We start from the raw sequence: 19,138 nt of genomic DNA, 5'->3' as shown, positions 1-19,138 counted from the left end.
TATTATTTGTTGTGGGAAAATTCCATAAAAAAGACCAAAACCACAATGCATATGTCTGTCTCTCTCGACTCTCCTCTGTTTGTGACACTCAGCCCATTGGATTTTACTGAAGACAAAACAATCTAACCTCACGGTCTACTTAGCACCTCTTCTGACGCTTTTGATCATATCACAAGATCGTCATCAGCATTACTTAATTCTTAAAAAGGGTTATGTGATTTCTTAAAACAGCTGGGGAATGCAGTTTTTACAAATGTTACTCAAACAGCAGTAAATAGTGCATTTGTTTTGGACTGTTTTCAGCCTTGGATTTATACACATTTGGTGCTCTAGTGAGCATTTAAAGCAGCAGGACAGTGTTTTGCATGGGATGGATAAGTACAATAAATTAAAGTACCCTGGGTCAGAAATACTGAGGTTCCAACATGAAGCTCAAAATACAGTGTCAAAGCCCTCTCCACACTGCAAGGAAAAAAATCCTTATATATATATATTTTTTTTTTTCTTTTCTTTTCTTTTCTTTGTTGACCAAAAATATAGTGAAATTCCAATATGCTGAATCTTGAAATACTTGTATGAACTTATGAAATACCAACTATGTCAACAATCTGCGTCACCAATTTTAACAATGTCGTTTGCGCAGAGTAGAATAATATAAAAAAAGATATAGAATATCACCAACCAGATTATTGAAACGCCTTAAAACAACTATAGTAATGGCAATACTTACATGCTTTGACAGGAGCAGGTGAACACAGTAGAGGATCATTTAGTGTACCCAGTGTGTCTTTTTGTTGTCAGTTTTGGCAATAGTAACTAATCACTGCTAATTTATTCTGAAGTCTGAATGATCACCTTCATCCCCTGTTGATTCCACTGAAGCACATGTGAGAGTTGTAGGTCTCAAAGTCATTGTTACCGTTGGCAGTGATGTGTGAAGAGAACGTCGGCATTGTTCAGAGCAGAAAGACGCACTGTGTCTGGTAGTTGTGTTGCATTCTTCTCAAAGTGTTGTACTTAAATTGTACACCATCGCCAGCTCTGAGTTGGATGAAAATCGTTTCGGTGTGCCTTCAGTTCAACAGTACCACAAGCAGATGGGCTGGAGAAAGAACAGTCCCCCATAGGGATAGCTAATGACAGTACACATCTACTGTACAAAGTCATTAATGCAGCTATCAGCCTGTTTAATAACAGCAAGAAGCGTGGGACAAGTCCTCCTCAGGTTCACTCTGACTAGATTTCACTGTGAGAAGAAAATGGAGACAAGCTTGCAACACGGTGCTGAATGTGGAAATATCTATCCACACTAATGACATAGATGCAATCATCAGTAAAGAAGGGAGATTAGTCCCATAAGTCATTTTCCTCCAGAAATTACATGCTTTTAGAATTCCTGGGCCTGATAATAGACCCACTGATTGCTTTATAGCTGGACACATTGATGATTTTATCACATATATTATAAACCAGGGTCCTAGCCCCATGTATAAACAATTTGATAAATCATTTTGGTTCATTGCTCTGTATCTTGAGTTCAGTGTTGCACTCCATGTTGTTTATTTGCTTGGTTATGTTGGACTGAAGGAACGTGCCCTTGCCTAGAGGTTAATGTAGTTTAGAGTTCAGTAATGCTTTTGAAACAGAGGGTGACACATTGAGCTGAGAGCTACCAGACTGGAGGACCCTGGCTTGGCCCCAGATTAGCAGTCCCATAGAGCCCCAGCAGGTACTGCCTGTCTGTCTGCCTGTCTGCAGCGTATTGGTCATGCCTCCAGACCACCTGCCAGCACACAGACTGGCTGCTGATGGATCCTCAGAGACACACTCAAACCAGGTCAACAGCTACAGGCTTTGGCTTAGGCTTGAAAGGGATGTCCTCGGTAGTGTGAGGGTGAAATGAACCGCTGCTCTCTGTTCATGTTTGGTCACAAAGTGAAAGTTGTATATGTCTGCATAATGACAAAAATGTTTGTTTCAAATAAATGTTATGTGTTATTTTTGTGTCACAAAACATCCTTATGTGCAACTGTTGTGGTATGTGTGTGTTGTTGTGCTCCTATGTGAATTAAGTAGACTTTTATTCTGAAGTATACACATCAACACATCCAGTGTTATTTTTCCTGTTTTTCCTATACTGCATAAAGTGTTATTACTGTACAATTTTATTATTTTTCTACTTTCTGTTAACTTTACGCTTGTGGAAGGCAGACAAAAAATGTTAGCTAATGTTTTTTTCCTCTCATTTTCAAACTAGTCATCTGAGACTGAACAACTCCCACATTTACATCTGTCGGAAGAGGGCACTTGTTAACCATGATCAACTCAAATATCCATGGCTTCACTGACAGTGATTCTGCCACCGCAGTAACACCAGCAGCACAGTGAGCACAACACATAAAGCAGCATGCGGATTCGTCTATAGAGAGTTTTAGCAGGAAGTTAGTGACTGCTTATTTTACTAACTGTATGTGTTCCATTTGGACTGGCTTTACACCAAAAAGGTCTCCAAAAGTGACCTCGGGGCACCATATGTGGCAATAAATTGCTGAAAGATAAACCTGGGAACCGTAGTCCTTGTTGTAGTCCAGTATAAAACAAAACGCAGAGTTGTCTGACAGCACTGGCTGTCATTTTGAGCTTCACGTCACAGAGTGTTGATTTGTTTTTTGAAAAACTGAGATGGATATGCTGCAAACCTAAGATATAGTTTTTGTGAAGTGATCCTGGAGCCAATCCCAGCTGACATCGGTCGAAAGGCGGGGTACACCTTGGACAGATCGCCAGTCCACCGCAGTTGACCAAAGTATTTGGCATGCAATTTGTATTCAATACAAACAACGTTTAATATTATCTTTCACAGTATTTTAATTAGCAATCAGAAAAGTACAGAGAGCATATGGAATAATTAAAACTCTTGAGAAATGCAAAATAAAGACCATGTCCTCATATTCAAAATTCATTTCAAAACACTTTACATTTTGATTTGACCTTGGCAGCTTGCACATTGTGATCAACTACCAAATTTAAAAACAATTCATCCACATATTTAAAGGTAAATGGTAACTGCTGCACTTTTTAAATTTTAATACAAAGTGGCATATTTGTATGAGGTAGGCATAAAAGTATGATCGAAAGCTAAAGATTTTTATTAGCCCAGATTCAACATAAAATACATCACAACATGATGTTATACAGTTAAAAGTCTAGATATGCTAAATATATCCATGTTAGCCTGTTAAAGCAGGTTCACTTACAGTTTTTCTCAGTCGCTTTGGTGCATTTCTCAGATCAGAATTGAAATTCTCAAAACTAATTGTTCAACCTCCACATCATCTCGTCACTTGTGCACATCATAAAAGCACTTTCTCATTGTTTTGAACAAATTGCAAATGCTTTGACACTGTGATGCAAATGATTATGTACAATTGTCTGCTGTTTCCTACATTATCAATTGCTTATGTCCTGCTGATCACAATGAATTATACCAGTCGCTGTTGAATAATCTTACCCCCCAAAACATCTAGGCATAAATTCATTGCATTAGTCACTACATGCAAAATGGTTGAACACGTTCAAAATCAAAGTTAAAATATTTTATTCATATCCTTTGCCTACAAGTATATAGCTAAACGAAATGTTGTTTCTTAAGGACCATAAACAAAGAATAGACCCCAACAACATCACAATAGCAACACTCATACCAATACTCAATACCAGGAAACAGTAACAATACACAGTGAGCAGTAATGAATATATATATATATATATATATATATATACATATATACAAAACAAATGGTGTTTTCCCCTGAGAACAGGATAATTAATTTTCTCGTGATCACGAGATAACAAACCATAGCTGAATACAGGCGCTGGCTGGTGCGTTTCTTTTCAAAGCAATTACCAGTGTACTGGTTAGTTCAGTTGGTAGGGCTCAGTTTGATTAGTTTGATTCCTGTTCTTGTTGACTTTCTTTTTCTTCTTTTGTGTGTATTATCTTCTTCAGCAAAATTGTTATGAAGAGATTGAGGGGAATCCAATCACACATTTCCCGACGGCTATTTCAAATGTTCCGAAAGCCATCAGGAAATGTGTAACGTTACATGGATTCCCCTGAATGAGAAGGAATTTCTGTCTCTGCCTGGGAATGATGGGGAAATGAGTCCATAGGTTGATAGATGTGAACCAAGAATGAGTCCAGCACGTGCTTTACAGTAATGTGAGCTTGTGAAACATTTCATAAGAACTTTGTTGAAGAGGATTATGAAATATATAAAAAAGAACAATTTAGTCTTCAGTGAGAATTGAGCACAGAACCTTAAACCTATAAGTCCTGTGCTCTACCAAGTGAGCTAACCAACGATACAACAAACCACACTACAATTACCATTATGGTTATCTCATAATCACGAGAAAATGATGAGTAAAAAAATATTTGATTAGGGCTTCTGTGAATATATATATATGAATATATAGATAGACATTCTATACATGTCTATTAGAATTTTTTTGTAAAGGTATCTGTTGTGATGTGGAAGAGAATCTGTGATACAACAGACCGGAACGACAGCCAAAGGGGTGTATCCCATGCAACAGTTCTGTCTCTTTCTTTTCTGTATTACAATGACATGCTCTGTCAACAAATTACAGTACGAACAGTAAAAGCATTGCTGTGATTCCTGTCCTCTCTCCTACAATGTATGACTTTGTACTGGTGAAAGTGATATATGCCATACAAAAAAGTGCAGCCTTGTGCATTTTCAATCATTGTCATCAAAATCTTAGCCTAAATGTACATCAGAAAATACTTACAGAGTACACTGTTATATTGACAAGACGGCTAAACATTTTGACTTGCTTGTTCATAAAGACACAAGGACTTGTTGTTCTGATGGCACTGACAAGTTTAATGACATAAAGATTTGCTTTTGAGAGATAGACTAAGGATTTTGAGCAAGTTATGGGCTTTTGCAGGTAATCCACTGTGTTGTGCCGTTTGTACTACCTGTTTTGAGAAATGCACTTACTATTTTGCAAATGTTAAGGATGATTCAAGAAATGCACCAAAGCGACTGAGAAAAACTGTAACTTTAGCCTAATCTTTTTTTTAACTAAATATTAAGGCACACTTTAGTGAATGAAACCAAAAGATGACATTAACAGTAGCTGAGAATAAATGACTGATGACCTCAGCTGCTTATTGATGATCTGAGATGTACAGTGGGTACGGAAAGTATTCAGACCCCTTTAAATTTTTCACTCTTTGTTTCATTGCAGCCATTTTCCAAAAAATAAAAAAAAAGTTAATTTTATTTCTCATTAATGTACACTCAGCACCCCATCTTGACAGAAAAAACAGAAATGTAGAAATTTTAAAAACAAATTTATTAAAAACACAAATTTATTAAAAACGAAAAACTGAAATATCACATGGTCCTAAGTATTCAGACCCTTTGCTCAGTATTGAGTAGAAGCACCCCTTTGAGCTAGTACAGCCATGAGTCTTCTTGGGAATGATGCAACAAGTTTTTCACACCTGGATTTGGGGATCCTCTGCCATTCTTCCTTGAAAATCCTCTCCAGTTCCGTCAGGTTGGATGGTGAACGTTGGTGGACAGCCATTTTTAGGTCTCTCCAGAGATGCTCAATTGGGTTTAGGTCAGGGCTCTGGCTGGGCCAGTCAAGAATGGTCACAGTTGTTCCGAAGCCACTCCTTTGTTATTTTAGCTGTGTGCTTAGGATCATTGTCTTGTTGGATGGTGAACCTTCGGCCCAATCCTGAGCACTCTGGATGAGGTTCTTACAGGATCTCTCTGTACTTGGCCGCATTCATCTTTCCTTCAATTGCAACCAGTCGTCCTGTCCCTGCAGCTGAAAAACACCCCCATAGCATGATGCTGCCACCACCATCTTTCACTGTTGGGATTGTATTGGGCAGGTGATGGGCAGGGCCTGGTTTTCTCCACACATACCACTTAGAATTAACGGCAAAAAGTTCAATCTTGGTCTCATCAGACACGAGAATCTTATTTCTCATAGTCTGGGAGTCCTTCGTGTGTTCTTTGGCAAACTCTGTGCAGGTTTTCATAGGTCTTGCACTGAGGAGAGGCTTCCGTCTGGCCACTCTGCCATAAAGCCACGACTGGTGGAGGGCTGCAGTGATAGTTGACTTTGTGGAACTTTCTCCCATCTTTCTCCCATCTCTCTACTGCATCTCTGGAGCCACAGTGATCTTTGGTTTCTTCTTTACCTCTCTCACCAAGGCTCTTCTCCCACAATTGCTCAGTTTGGCTGGACGGCCAGGTCTAGGAAGAGTTCTGGTCGTCTCAAACTTCTTCCATTTAAGGATTATGGAGGCCACTGTGCTCTTAGGAACCTTGAGTGCTGCAGAAATCGTTTTGTAACCTTGGCCAGATCTGTGCCTTGCCACAATTCTGTCTCTGAGCTCTTCAGGCAGTTCCTTTGACCTCATGATTCTCATTTGCTCTGACATGCACTGTGAGCTGTAAGGTCTTATATAGACAGGTGTGTGCCTTTCCTAATCAAGTCCAATCAGTTTAATTACACACAGCAGGACTCCAATGAAGGAGTAGAACCATCTCAAGGAGGATCAGAAGAAATGTACAGCATGTGAGTTAAATATGAGTGTCACAGCAAAGGGTCTGAATACTTATGACCATGTGATATTTCAGTTTTTCTTTTTTAATAAATTTGCAAAGATTTCTACATTTCTGTTTTTTTCTGTCAAGATGGGGTGCTGAGTGTACATTAATGAGAAATAAAATGAATTTTTGATTTTTGGAAAATGGCTGCAATGAAAAAAAGAGTGAAAAATTTAAAGGGGTCTGAATACTTTCCGTACCCACTGTACATGAACAGGACAGCTGCATTAAAATGTGTCAGTAATTCACTTTTCATCACATTGCTGTATGCTGTATTGCTGTATCTCCATCATTTGAAAGGTACAAAGACATAGAGTTATGTGTATTAATATAGGATGAATGCTTCAGGTTGCACCATAATGACTCAGTCTGTAATTGTAGAACAGCACTGATTGAGTTTCATGACCCCTGTGCTGCTGAAAATCCATTGAACCCCACTACGTAATCTCACACCAACAGGACAATCAATGAGAAAGTCTTTTGTCTGTCAGGGGTAATGTGAATAGTAATTTAGCACCATAAGAAATACCACAGCTTACTCATGCTTACTTACACTCATGCATGATACAATCTGCATAGATGACTCTAGTACTGTTACTTAAACCATCCAAAAAAATGTAAAAAGTAAAGGACACTTATTACTACAGTGTTTCTTTATAGTTTTTAAGAACAGACACATACTAACAGTCACATTACAGCTATTAACTGCCAGACTCATCCTACATACTGTAACTCTGATGAACTGGCTCATTTGTTATAGATTTTAAAGGGGTATTATATAGTTTTCAGCGGCCACTAGCAGTGCGGTTTTTAGATTGCAACCAGGTGTGTGTGCACGTGCTCAAACTCATGAGTCTGCCTTCAGCTCCCTGCCGCTTTACAATAGCAATTTGTTTATGTTTCACCGGAGTCTCAGCAATGTCAGCACAGTTAAATGTATTGGATGATAACGAAACAGTTAGTGAGCTCCACTGATTATTATAAATGAGATTGTTGCCACACTTTATAACAGTTAAACCGCAGTAAGTAACTTTACTGTAGTGAATGGGTCTTCCACTGTAGTTATCCTGCGCCGTTATGTTGCATTATTATTATGTGGGTCATGTCAGTTACAGCAACTGAGACAGGTGGAGAATCTGTTTATCTGAGTATTGGTAAAGTGACAATTAATATAAATTGAAAGCTACAAAGCAAACAGCGGCACAACCGTGCTAACGTTAGCTGGTAGCCCCTGCATTGCATCAGTTTAGGCTAGTGTAAACAAAACACTCCACATTTGCTTTGTAACATTACATCCTTCCTCGCAGGCTAAAATCAACACTTTGACACAAGACTGGTACACAGGATAGTAGTATGGGTCACGTTAGCTGGTGAAGTAATGTGGCAAGCCATACAGCAAAAAAAGCGGAGGTCTCTCCATGACTAAAGACTTTCTGTGAATCTGTGTTGTGCTGGGAGCCGGTCGTTTTTTGGTTTTGGCGGACTCCATGTCTTGTGCGCGGTACAGAATCAGGAAAATCTGACTTCACATAGGATTAGGCATACTGACTGTCAGAGGAAAGACCCGGCAAGTGAGGTTTTTATGTGAGGTTACAACCCTTCACACACAGGCAATAAAAAGTGATTAATTTCAATGTATTTTATTTTATTTTAATCACAATGAAAGGAGGAGCTCCATAGTACATTGTTGAACTTCAAAATCATAGTACCCATTTGATCTAAATTATGTTTGTACCTATCCTTTCTTTGTTTTGATGGGTTGCTGTTTTCCTCTACTGTCTTGTTGCCATGGGCAGACGGGGAGTACTATATATGTAGGAGGATTTGGGGAGTGAACACAGTGTGGCTGCAGCAGAGTGCACAAGTTTTTCAAGACACCCTCTGGATGGGAGATAGCACAGAGTGAATACTAAAGCCTGAACATGGATCCCCATGGAGAGAATGGATCAGATTTGACACATCTGGTAGATGGCAAGCTCGCTGGATCAGGTTTGGTGGCAGTATGGTCTTTGTGCGATTCTAACCCCTATTTCTTTTTGTCACACTTCTTCCTGAGCTATTATTCATGGTTTCATTTATGGTGTATTGTGATGTGAAAGTGGATATGCCTCAATTTACATATTCATCACCTCAAACAAACATCAAGGCCACATACTCTGCAAAACTCACACAGCTCCGGGGGTAACTAGAATATTTAAGTTCAAGTATGAAAATTTTGTTCAAAATTGAATTCTGGTGTCATGAACAAAAAATAGTGTTTTTGTAAATGCAGGAGCTTTTTATTGAAAACTATATGTTGTGTAGACCAAAACTTGATGATGGAGTGAATGTGTTATTCTGCGTGCAGGAATTTCTTTATAATATGTAAACACGTTTGAATGTTTATCTTCTCTTAGATTCACACTTTTTTTGCACTGACAATTGTAAGGAGAAAGCAAACTGTTTCGACTAAAAAATAAAGTCCCTAGTCAAAAAGATGTTTTTGTTCTCAGTGGGTTAAATTTCATGTTGACACAGCAAAACTGTCTTTGTCAGTGTTCAGACTGCAATAAGCCCCACTCAAGTGGTTGCAAACGGTCTGCTTTCACCAGTACATTTGTGTCAAGAGATACTTGTCATTAAGACTGCTGCATTTAATTGTTAATAGTGTTGCTTGAAAACACCATGCTCTTTTGAGGAATTTTAGGCTATATTCGGACTAGTGGACATAAATGTAAACTATCCCATCTTTAAATTTAATCACAGAGAATTTAATGACATCAATCCCAGCTTGTAAAAGGAAGAATGCCTTTGACTTTATAAAGTAGTGCAGCAGGAGTCAGATTTCCAAAGATATGATGTAAAAATAAGACAACAAAAATGTGATGATAAGTGGTACATTAATAATGCAAGACTACAACTCTGCACATGGCTATCTGCATGGATATACTGCAGTCCTGTCTCCTACAAATTACATTTATATGCATTTATTCTTCATTAGTGATTTATGTTCAAGGCCAACATTCGGAGCCAAGTGAGGGTCAGCGAAAATAAAACGGATGGTGGATGGGCATGTAAAACGTTTACCTTCAACACTGGCAGTCTGGCTTCATTTTCCACGTCCATTTAACAATCAGCATTGGAATTTTTAGGATTTAGAGGGTGAGTTATTCCCAGAGGTGTCTAGCCATGCAAATAGTTTTGGTTTAATTGATCCAGGTTTTGAGATATCTTTCTCAGAGACTTCTGTCTCCACCCAAACACAAGGGAGATGAATGAAATTTGTTTCTGGTGCTCACAGGATTGAAACAGTTATTTTAAGAAACTCTATATTCAGAAACAATGTGATATGGGGACCATGATTATCTGCACCAAATGTAATGGCAGACTGACTGATTGCCATGCTGTTTTCCACTGGAGTAAGGAGGAAAGAATGGACTAGCATTTCTAAATAGGTTTATTGTAGTGCTGATGAAAATGATTATTTTCATTATGCACTCATCTTGTCTCAGTTAAGTGGCATCTTCAGACTTTTTGTTTTGTCCAACCAACAAAATCTAAACATGTCAGCAAAATCAGGCAGGCAAAACGCTCTGACTCTGAAATGCTCCTTGTGGGAAATGCAGCCTGAAGTTTACAGAATGAAACGGGGTCACATAGAGCTGTGCAGAAGGCAGTAGAAGCATGAAAATGACAAATTAATAACAAGTCAATAACGTGGGGCAGGCTGCATGCTCCGCTGCTGAAATGCTTCTGAGACACTTCCAGTCGACTTTGACGCTGGGATATGGACGCATCAAAACCGTGGCGCAGCCGTAACGTCCCGTAGCCGGAATCAGTGGATTCCAGCGTAACACTGCTGTCTTTATCTATCTGATCTAGATTAGGTCACAAATGAACACACCCTTTATGTTAGAAATACATCACTTGTGTAACTCGGTACCATCCTTATGGAGGCTGAAGGACAGAGGTGGAGATATAACATGTTTACTTAGGATTGTCTGTAAATGGTTCAGTGTTACTGGGGAGAAGATAGGAAATGTACTCCCCTTTGCAGACAGCGCGAGTTGATACACACACAGTGGAAGCTCTATGCTAATTGTCTGCACTGCTTCAACTATGTGCTTTGGGCAGCAAAAGAGGGGGCTCAGCTTTACCTTAAAAGTAAGTCTGTGCTTTGATGTGAAGGGTTTATTATCACAAAATACAGAGGAAATGTGAAATGAATGCAGTGGGAAATATTAGGGTGCCAGTTATGGTTTCTTGGGGGAACAGTATATGTGGTGCAGGGAGATGAAAGCAGATAGCTTGGGATACACAGACAAGTATAAAATGAAAAGAGAAAATTCCTAAAGCAGCATAGTAAATCACAGGAACATATGGTCGAAAAGTTCCCGAGGTTCATGCTCTTCTTCTCAGGAGGCTGAAAAAATTTGTTTCCTTTACTTTTGCATTTTTTTTCAAGTTTGACGGATATCATTGAGAAGATATGACCATTTTTATATCAGAAACTATAAGGATGCTTGTAACATCATTGCTACACATGTTTTTAAATTAACAAATGAGGTTTTGGTCATATGCAAAAGCTTTTTAGACTCCAGTTTGCAAGCTATCTTTCATTAGCTTTGAGTGCAAATGAAAAACATTATCTGGTTTATTTTACATTGTCTCATCCCAAAGATCCTGACCTGGTTTTAGATGTAGTGACTGAGCAGATTGCTTTCTTTTCTTTATGGTATCCTGTAAAATAAATCTATTTATAGAAAGCTGCTGTGCCTCTATCATACCTTTATATCTTGTGGTATTCAGATGTCTGTCAGCTTTTATTAAGGGGCATGATATTTACCATGAAAATGCAACCTACCTCATCGTACCCCTACCTCCAGCTTGCAGCGATGACTCATGTACTGCAAAAACTAAAATCTTTAGTAAGATTAATTATCTTAATTGAAGGCAAAATATACTTGTTTTTTGTCTGACAAGATATTTCTTCTTACCAGGTGACTTTTATGTTAGAGAATTTCACTTGTTTCAAGTTTTTTTGGCCATAAGTAGCAAGTGAAATATTCTTGTTCTGTTAGCAGATAATTTTGCTTATTTTAAGTAATATTTCGCCAATTTTAATGCTTTTTTTCTTGTTTTTGAGAGCTCAGTTTTTGCAGTGTGGCATGACTGATGCATGAACTCAATGTTTGAACTCAGTCCCACTAGCTTGAAACAAGACTATATAATCTTAAATTCTCTACTCGAGTACGTTCACCAGCCTGATTGAGACACAGTATCCCAATGTGCTCCACCAGAGAATGACTGGAAACGAGTGCATATGTCTCTTACAATTCATTGTAAATAGGGACTGTAAAATACTTTTCAGGAATGCATTCAGTATTTTATTCCACCACTCAATGATAAAACATAAAGAGTGGTACTTAAGAGCTTGGTGAGTTAATAATGGTATGATGTCCGCTGTAATGACCAAACAATACCGGGTCTCTGTTTTGCTTCCCAGCAGTCCCTCAGTGTATGAATATATGTGTGTGAATGGGTGATTGTGACGTGTGTTATTAAGCATTTTAGTGGTCAGTAGACCAGAGCACCGCTGTTTAAGTCCATTTACCATGATAATTGGGCAAAATTGTGGCAAATATGGAGGATGTGAATATGATAATTTAATGATGATGATAAGTTTAATTTTTGTAATAGGGTGATAATGGACAAAATACCCCCTAGGTACTCCATGGCGTATCTTCAGTGGTGGAAGAAGTACTCAATTTTCATACTTAAGTAAAAGGAAAGTCAAAGTAAAAACATGACAGCTGTAAAAACAGTACAGATACCACATAAAAAATGTTACTCAAGTAAAAGGCATCCAGTATAAACCTACTCAAGTAAAAGTCAAAAAAAAATTTTTCAACATTTTAATATTCAATGTGAATCCACTGCTTCCTTTACTTTTATTAGTCCAGAGTACCTGGTTTTAAAAATACTTAAGTAATAAAAAGTAAAAGTACAACACATTAAAACAAAAATGTTACAAAATGCAATCTACCTTTTTAAATTCACTCAAGACAGGTTTGAAAACAGCATTATAAGTTATAGTGAATCAAAATAAGGAAAACTGAGTCACAAGAGGATCATGCAAAGATGAGACAAGGAGGCAGAAACCAGAACTAACTGTAACACTTCTCAGTTCACAATCTCACCAAAAATCCATACATGTTAACTTCAGCACCTCTCATAAAGTGCATCTTACAGTCCCAAACAGAGCAAAATTGGCTTCAGTTTTTAGATGTTTATATTGCAAAACATTACCAGCTATGTTACCACTCGGTCACAAACTGGCTGTAACTCACAGTGCAAAAACAGAGTTGCTGCAGTCACACCTGACACCACAAAGCTCTCATTACAATCCTCGCTCTCTAAGAATCCTGAATATAAACCTCTTCTAGAAAAGTCCAGTGCTGATTTGAACAGACCTCTGTGCACTAACTCAGTCCTTATAAAGTCTGTTAAGACTGGGGGCCAATCTGCTGGGTCATGTGATGGAGCAGCAACTGTTCCATTAGGGTCAGAGCTACTTGTATCTGATGGTGGCTGTATATCTCTGGCTGTGCTCATACTGGCTGAGGCTGGATGTGGATCAGCTGTGCTTGTACTGGCTGACTGACTGGAGTCTGTTCTTGTACTGGTTGATGAATCAGCATCTACTCTACTGACAAACTTAAGCATAGACACTGTAAATTATACATATTTTCTATATATGAGCCTGGATGAACCTGGATGAGCCAGTTTGAATTTTTCAAATATAAAATATTATTTATAAAATGACTGGGCTGAATATGTGATGTTTATTCTGTCCAGCTAATCAACATTTTAATATTCAATGTGAATCCACTGCTTCCTATCTTTCATTAGTCCAGAGTTGTAACAAAACTTCACTGTCTTGTTTTAAAATGATGTACAGTATGAGGAGTTCCCTCACATCCTGTCTCTGGACTGGTCCCACAGATGTTTCTTGCTCAAATGCGTGAGTTTAATTTCTCGCACACGCATATGAATGTATTTCCACGCGCAACGCAGTCATCTTTCCGAGCTACAGTTTATTAACACCATGGCCCATCTGCATTTATCAAACGTAATAAATAGTTGTGTTTCACTCAATAATAACAATAATTAAAATAACAATAATTGTTCAACAAGCTCTACCTCCATTAATTTCTGACACCTGTCAAGCTTAACATTTTTGGGTGAATTGTATCAGGTCTAGCCAGCTAGCTAATTAATGTTATTTTTGTTGGTTGGTTGAAAATTCTGTCTCCTGCTAAAACTTCAGCATTTGACTCATTTTAAAAAGGTCTTGATCCTACATACTGACATCACGCTAGAAGACTGAAGCTAAAGCTGCATCTGCCAGGTCAAATGTCAACACATTATTCTTGTATTGCAAGCTGGCCAGCTGGCCGTGGTATTAACCAAAAAGAGCCTGGTCCTGAATCCCCATTCCCCATAACGCAGCCTGTGACCCCATAAAATGTAGCTAACTAAAGTAACACAAGGTTACTGTAAGTAGTAAGACAGCCAGCATGCCAACGTTTGCAGGTAACACAATACATTTCTCACAGTTTGGCTATTGTGTTTTTGGTTGAAGAGCTTATGCCCTATGCACACTTCTTCAACATGCAGAGAAATCAAAGGCTGCACAGACCTGCTGTGCATAGTTACAGTTGCTAAGCTAGGATTTGGCAATCATAGTCTCCCCATAATAATCGAGCATAGTAATAATTGGGTAATAATAGTGTAAAATGTACAAATACACTGCATCTGTTGGAGAACTTTGAAATGATGAAAGTAATTAAAAATGTAAAGCATAATTTGCTGTTTCATGTTTACCTCTTTACTTAAGATTTAATTATATTGTCCCCCGGTTTCCCATGAACCAAAACACAGGAAGATCTTGGTTAAGTAATAATGACAATAAATATGAAACAAAACTTTGATTACGGAAATAGAAAACCAGATAAGCTTTGTATTAAGCTAGTGGAACAATATTGAGCATATGATGAGCAGCAGAGAAATGCTTTGTGCTGCAGGAGCATTTTTGAGACATTTTATGCACGTTTTGATCCTTTGTGAAACTTTTGGTATCCATTGTAACTGATACAACTTCAAGCTGCTGCTGTTTTTAGTGAAGAAGAAAACACAAACATTTTACAGCCGCTCTTTCAAGCCTACAGGGGGTGAGTGCTTGACACTCTAAAGATAGATTTACTAGATAGAGTACTTTAATGCAGTGAACCATACACAAACCAGAGGTTGCAAAAAGTCCATGAAATTAGTAAGTAGTTTTACAATCAAATCATTCATTTTAAGATTAGATTTTCTTTGATTTGACAAATTCCTGCACCATAAAACTGCATCATTAGTATGCTTCATATCCTCAAAGATTTTTGAAATAACCTTGTGAGTACTCCCATCAAAATCCACTTTAGGCCACTAGACACTGCTTGGTGACTGGCATCACTGTAGACAGAAAAATGAATAAAGCACTTCTACTCACATTACATTTGCATTAAAGGTATTTAGCTTGTGCTCTTATCCAAAGCAAATTATGATGAGGGCAGCAGTAAAATTAGTTTAGGCTTAGGCTGATGGTGCCCTGATGATAAATCTAACCAAACACTGCTGTAATGTGAGACAGCTTCTCTGCCAGAAAAGTTCTACAAATAGAAATTAGAGGAACAGCTAGATAGAGAGGAAGATCAGATTTAGACAGAAGCATATTTGCAGGAGGATGTGGCAGAAAGGGATGTGATACAAGTGGGAGCAAGGGACGTGAGGTATTTCTTGAGGAGATGAGTTTTTTAGGGAAGGGAGTGGTTGTGGAGTCTTGACTGAGATTGTTCCATCGCTGTGGAGTCAGGGAGACTGGGTGGAGTGAAGAGCCTGGCTTTTAAAAACACAAAGAAGACTTAAACATGGACTAAAAGTGGTGATTTGATTTGTTTGTACCGCAGCGTGGGTGACATATGATACCACGCCTAAATGACATGGACCAAGTGTCAAAAGTTTTGTGAAACCTAACTGCTATTTTAAAACTTTTAGACAGCATGAAGGTGGAGTCTTTCATCCAAGATATTGCCACCATCTTGGAGTAACGTGTTGTGTAATTGTTTGTTGCAGTGTTGTTGAGCCGAGCTTTCCTCTTCAGCAACGCGCTGGAAAACAGATTTTATGAGTCACCATGCAAATTAGATGGTGGGTTTGATCATTCAAGGGGAGGGCACCATTAGGAACTGTATCCGACTGTATAGAATTGTTGAATTTTGAATAGAATAACAATACAGCCTCCATAGTAATGGGAGACTCCGACTTCTGTCGTGACAGTAATGACCCATTTCTAGGGATTCATTTGGAAAAGGGTAGCAGACAATTAGTGATTAACTGCAGGGGGTATCACGCAGCAGGCAAACATTTTGAGGCATTTGTTTCATTGTCTGAAAGGAAAGTTGACACAGAAGAATGGAGGAAGAATACAAGGTGTAATTGATTATGTTTTGTGTTGGCACAATTATACCAATATTTTACTGCACCATTTTCAGCATGAACAAATTATCTCCTAAATCGTGTTTTTTGGGGTGGGTTGGAGGAAGACTGCAACTAATTATTTTAGTTGTCTATTAATCTGTTCATATTTTTATCCAATCTAGCAGCACCGCTCTAGCATTGGCAGTGTCGGTCCACCACTCTGGTCCAGACTTTTCAACAACAGTTGGATGGATTGCTATGAAATGTGGCACAGATATTTATAATGCCAAGAGGATAAATCCAAGTGACTTTGGTGATACTGTGACTTTCCCTCTTGCGCCACCATGAGGTTGACATTTGTGATTTTGAGTGAAGCTATTGAATGGATTGAACTACTGAATGGACAGTTTCCCAAATGTCAGACTTCTTATGTGAAGATGAAAACCATATTATCAATTTGTTGTTGCTGTTTACATTAACCCCAAACGCAAATTCAAATAATGCACTGCAGAATTTTCTGGGTGTGTCTGTGAATGTGTAGGCCTATATGTATTTATAAATATTTGTATATATTGTTTTATTTTATTTATTTTATATGTTACCTGTGTGTAGCATTAAGGGACTACAAACTTTCTTTTTGTTATACAACCTTGTGTTGTATTTTGATAAATAAACTACCTTGATAGCCATGAAATGTGGTTCAGATATTCAGTGGCGGCTCCTGCCAAATCTCTCAGGGGGGGGCAATTAATAATAACTATCAATATTTTTTTACAGTCACAGTTATTAGCTAAGCCTCTGGCATTTTACAGAGCATAAATTAGCCTAGTGGCTAGCGGACTTTTGCTCTCCTCATAGCTTGTATGTATTATTTATACTGTGTCTTACTCACCGCTGGTAAAGTCACTGCATCTCCCGACACAACACCACGATTGAATTTTCAGCCTGAACGTACATTTTCTACAGCTGCTGGTTGTAGTGAGAGCAACAAGCTGGAGGACTGCCGAGTCGTTTTCAGGTGGCAGAAGCGTAGCTCTACTGCTGGGCGCATGACGTAAACACGTAAGTGCGAGCCCTCCCGGAACCCATAGAGATTGCATTGCAGCGGCCGCAGCTCGAAAAAAACTGCCTTTACATGAAAGTCAATGAGAGAGATCTGGGTGATTTACAACCAGACTGAATTCGCCCCAAAAGAGGCGGGACTCCACGGAACACGACTTGACATTGATTGGACAGCGATATTCAAAGACAAACTGTCTGTCAAAAACAGTCAAAGCTCACTAACAGTGTGGTAGAAAGTGTGAGAAAAATAAACCCTGCTTTTCCCGGCTTGACGGTGCGTCGCCCGGTCGCCCTAATGAACAAGCCGCCCCTGCAGACATTCATGATCCCCCATAGGATCAATTGTCTGGTCAGAATTTGAATTTGTTGTTTCTGACCTGCAAAAGTAAGTAGCATGCTAACACTCTAAACTAAGTTGGTGAACATGGTAACCATTATACCTGCATGTTAGCATTGTAATTGGGAGCATGTCTACTTTTGCAATTAGGTCAAAGCAATCCTGTGCCTATGTACAGCCTCACAGACCAACGGGGGAGTGTTGGTGTTGCTAGCACAGCAGCATTGGACAGCAGGGAGGAGGAGATTTTATGGAAGCAGATATGACTGGAAGTGACCATTTTTGGACGAGAGGGTGGCGCTAGCTTGGTTAGCAAGGTGCATGTTAAATGTGATATTAATTATTAATGGGATTCTAATGATATTAATATATATAATTATTAATGGGATTCTAATTTTGGCTAGCTAAAAACAGGCTTAAAGCAAAATGTACTTATTCTACGCAGCCAACTCCTAATAAGCTTTTTCAACGGCACTGGTCAAATGTACCCAGTGCAGTGGATACAAGGATACAAGTTGCCTCCATCCTGATTGACAGGTCGCCATTTATGCTACCTGTCAGTCACAGCATAGCCACTCCCTCAGTATACCCTGCTTTATAGTCTATTTTACTCAAAATGAGACCATAATTTACAAAATGAGAAGACTTACTAACTAACGATTGAGACCATAAACTAATTAGGAAAGTATTTCAATTCAATTCAAATCAATTCAATTTTATTTATATAGCGCCAAATCACAACAACAGTTATCTCACAGCGCTTTTCATAAAAGAGCAGGTCTAGACCGTACTCTGTGATGATATTTAAAGAAAGCCCAACAGTTCCCACCAAGAGCAAGCACTAGGCGACAGAGGCAAGGAAAAACTTCCTTTTAAGAGGCAGAAACCTCGAGCAGAACCATGGCTCAGGGAGAGAGAGAGAGAGAGAGAGAGAGAGAGAGAGAGATGTTGCTATAGACTAAATGAAAAATGGTACAGATATTTAGTATATATAGTGTTAATGGTAACAATCGTAATGTTAATGATTATAATAACAATAATAACAATAAGACTAGCAACAATAGTCGTTGCAGCTGAGGGTGTCGAGCAGGAACACAGGGGCAGTAGGAGACCCGCAGCCACAGATCCAGACTCCACAGCTCCAGATCCAGAAAACCTGCAGGAAGTGATAGGAGAGAGGAGAGAGACGAGAAAGCACAAGACTACCAGAAAGGGGAGAAGTTGTGTTAGTAACATGCAATAATGGGATAAGGTTGCATACAGAGGGAGAGAAAGTAGAGGAGAGAGGAGCTCAGTGCATCATGGGAAATCCCCCGGCAGTCTAGGCCTATAGCAGCATAACTAAGGGATGGTTCAGGACTACCTGAGCCAGCCCTAACTATAAGCTTTATCAAAGAGGAAAGTCTTAAGCCTACTCTTAAATGTGGAGATGGTGTCTGCCTCCTGAACCCAAACTGGAACCTGGTTCCACAGGAGAGGAGCTTGATAGCTGAACGCTCTAGCTCCTAGTCTACTTTTGGAGACTCTAGGAACCACAAGTAACCCTGCATTCTGGGAGCGCAGTGCTCTGGTG

At 38.9% G+C, this 19,138-nt stretch overlaps 1 protein-coding gene across 2 annotated transcripts in view; it reads left to right on the top strand.

Annotated features, from left to right (window-relative positions):
* Positions 1-19,138, top strand: part of galnt18b (UDP-N-acetyl-alpha-D-galactosamine:polypeptide N-acetylgalactosaminyltransferase 18b) — an 84,428-nt gene that overhangs the window by 39,794 nt on the left and 25,496 nt on the right. The gene's annotated exons all lie outside the window — the stretch shown is intronic.

The sequence above is a fragment of the Micropterus dolomieu genome, linkage group LG20 (assembly GCF_021292245.1).
Source record: "Micropterus dolomieu isolate WLL.071019.BEF.003 ecotype Adirondacks linkage group LG20, ASM2129224v1, whole genome shotgun sequence".
Lineage (NCBI taxonomy): Eukaryota > Metazoa > Chordata > Actinopteri > Centrarchiformes > Centrarchidae > Micropterus > Micropterus dolomieu.
The sequence above is the reverse complement of the archived record's forward strand: the minus strand, read 5'-3'. Positions and strand labels throughout refer to the sequence as shown.